Below are 3,782 nucleotides of genomic sequence, written 5' to 3'. Positions count from 1 at the left end.
AGTTCCCAGGTATCATTGCTTTCAATTGCTGCTATTTCTGTGTCCATAGCCTTTTCCATACTTCATGTTTAGCTGCATCATTGTATGTTATTGGATCTTCACTAGGGCTGAAAAAGGCTCGACTGTCACTACTTTCTCCTGTCTCATAATCTCCAGTTTCATAATCATTCAGATAACCAGGTTTCTTTGAAACTCTTTTGCCTAGTTCATTCACCTCATTGTCTCCCTCTTCTTCTGAATCAGATACAGTTAGATCCATCTCTTCACTGAGGGCATTGCTGGCATTGCTAGTATTATCTTCTGCATCATTTGGATTATCATGATGATTACTTGTTAAACAAGTTTTTGTATCAACTTCACAGTCAATCACTTGATTACTTGAATTTGATTTATCAGCTACTTTGTTCTCCCAATTCCATTGCTTTTTCTCATCAAACTTGACATCTTTGCTGACAAGAATTCTTCTCTTTATAGGATCATACAGCTTGTATGCTTTTGATTCTTCACTTATACCTAAGTGAACACATATTATGCTTTTGTCATCTAGCTTTTTTCTCAGATTGTCTGGTATGTGCACATAAGCAATGCAACCAAAAACTTTGAAGTGGCTTACAGATGGTTTGATCCCACTCCAGGCTTCTTCTGGTGTGACATCTTTTACTGCAAAAGTGGGGGATCTGTTAAGTATGTGCACAGACCAGTTTACTGCTTTAGGCCAAAATGTCTTTGGTACATTTCTTTCACTGATCATGCATCTAACCATATTCATTATGGTTCTATTCTTCCTTTCAGATACTCCATTTTGATGAGGAGTGTAAGCAGCTGTGAGTTGCCTTTTAATTCCATGAAGATCACATAATTCACTGAACTCATTTGAAGTGTATTCACCACCTCTGTCTGTTCTTAAGCACTGAATAGACTCTTTTGACTCATTTTCAACCATTACTTTGAATTTCTTGAACATTGCTAGAGCTTCTGACTTTTCATTCATGAAGTAAATCCATGTTCTTCTGCTCAAATCATCTGTGAAAGTAATGAAATACCTTTTCTTTCCATTGGATTCAGGGTTGATAGGTCCACATATATCTGAATGAACAAGTTCCAATTTGGTACTAGCTCTCCATGAACTTTTCTTTGGCACATTCTTTCTCTGTTGTTTACCCTTCATACAGTTGGAGCATTCCTCATTTGGTTGCTTCAACTTTGGCAAACCAGTCACCATTTCCTTATGAACCAGCACATTCATATCCTTGAAGCTGAGGTGACCATATCTCTGATGCCATAAGTTGGCATTGACATGACTATAATTTGATGTTTTCATGCAGTGAGGAACTATAACTGGTGCTTTAATAACAAACATTCTATTCAATGTCATATGTGTGGCCATGATCAACCCTTTTTCCTCATGAAAAACTTTGCAAGTATCATTCTTAAAGATAACAGTCAAATTCTTTTGCTGTAATTGACCTATGCTTAACAAATTATTCTTCAGGCCAGACAAATAGTATACATTTGTAAGTACTTGAGTAAAACCTTCAATATGCAATTTCAAGTTACCTTTTCCTCAACTGCCATCTTTGAATCATCACCAAGCTTGACTGAATCTTTGAAAGTGCTATCATACTCAAAGAGCCAATCTTTATTCCCAACCATATGATTGCTACATCCAGAGTCTAAAAACCACAGTTCATTCTTTGCATCAGATTCTTGAGCCTCACTAAGCTTTGTTTCTTGAGCCATTAGTAAGATCTCCCCCTTCTCATTAAACTCAGCATACTCAGCATAATTTGCATTGTCTTCCTCCTAGTTAGGACACTCTGATTGGAAGTGATCTAATTTATGACATTTGTAGCATTCAACCAATTCTTTGTTGAATTTTGGTCCTCTTCCACCACGAGCTCTACCTCTACCACAACCCCTTGCATTAGAGTTATCTCCTCTACCACCTGAGCCTCTTCCACCATTAGAAACTTTCAGAATCTGCTCTTGTTCATCTCTCTGATGCTTCATTCTTTGTTCTTGAACAAGCAAACTACTCTGCAGCTGATCCACAGTCATTGTGGTGGTGTCATTAGACTCTTCAATCGAACAAACCACATAGTTGAATCTTGAGGTTAAAGAACGCAAGATCTTCTCAACTATTGTGCTCTGAGTGATGGTGTCACCATGACTCGCCATCTTGTTTGCAATACTCAGTGTTCTTGAAAAATAGTCATCAATGGATTCACCAATTCGCATGTTCAGAATCTCAAATTCCTTCCTCAGAGCTTGCAGCTGAGCTCTCTTGACCTTGGTGGATCCTTGATACTTTTGGCGCATAGAATCCCATATCTCCTTCGCAGTACCTCGAGTGAGGATTGTTTCAAGAATTGATCTTTCAATTGCTTGAAACAAGTAGTTCTTCGCCTTCAGATCCTTCAATTTGCTCTCATTCACAGCTTGAATTTGATCTTGTGTTGCTCCTACAGGAGCTACGATTACTCCATCCTCGATGAGACTCCAATACTCTTTGGATCTCAATAGATTCTCCATTAACATTGACCAAGATCATAGTGTCCATCAAACTTGGGAATTGATGGTTGCAGATAATTGCTTGATTCCGCCATGGAAGCTTCAAGCAAGAACACGATGAAACTTTGTAACTAACAACGGTTATTCAAAGAACTTGATCTTTTAGAAGGTAAACTGATACCAATTGATAAGGCAAATGGAACCTCTAATCTTTATTGATCATAGCAAGGCTTTATATAGTCAATGTACAAGCTTACAAGTTAGTTACAACAAACTTAACAAACTCTAAACAGATTACTTAAGCCTTAAGCTACAACTGCAGCCGCACGTGCCTTAGCAGCAGGCCTGCTCATAGGCTTGGCAAACTCGCTTATGAGCATTGCAGTTTGCTAGGCTTACATTGATCAACACATATCTAACAAGTAAGTTATTAAATAATTATTATAATTTACTAATATTGTTGTAGTTTTTGGATTGTGACATGTCATGTAGTAATGTTGTAGTTCAATGCCACATGACAATGCTGGCATCACATGTTAATGTCACGTGATGATGATGTACGTTGAGATCAACCAATGACAAGTGGCATACTAAACCTATGTGGCCACAATGATGTCTTGCCATTTCAATATTTGTTGGGAGTGAGCATGAAAAAGAGGATGAAAAGTATCTACAATGTGTCAATATCATGTGGTAGTTCTGACGTGTAATACCAATAATAATAATATCATGTGGTAGTTGCGAAATTCTACGGGACAATAAAATGAATAACATGTGCTAGTTCTGAAGTATAAGTTTATTTATTTAGATGAAAAGTATAGTTCTGCCTCCAAAATCCAAATCTCCAAAGAACGGGACAATCTCTAGGGAGATTTTATCTGATACAACTAACATTTTAATGCAAACTCAACGAGACATCACATACCTATTATTGCACAGGTCTAATTAGCCTAATACATAATAAAAAATTGTAATATTAAAAGATATTTTAAAAAAAACTTTATTGTAATCAAATGATGCGGGTTTGATTTCCACCGTAAACAAATTTATTTATTTATTTTTTTAAATTTAAAACTACAATAAAAAGAGAGGGAAGATGAGCGGAAAAAAATAAGCTTAGAATATAAGAGATAAAAGAACATTATAAATACATTTAATATTATGTTAACATATTAGGATTTTTAACTTTAATCACAATTAAAGCACATGCTCTAGTGGTTGAAAAACTTTATTGTAAGCAAATGTTGCAGGTTCGATACTCATAGTAGATA

The sequence above is a fragment of the Trifolium pratense genome, linkage group LG2, assembly GCF_020283565.1.
Source record: "Trifolium pratense cultivar HEN17-A07 linkage group LG2, ARS_RC_1.1, whole genome shotgun sequence".
NCBI classification, from domain to species: Eukaryota; Viridiplantae; Streptophyta; class Magnoliopsida; order Fabales; family Fabaceae; genus Trifolium; species Trifolium pratense.
Note: the sequence above shows the minus strand (reverse complement) of the source record.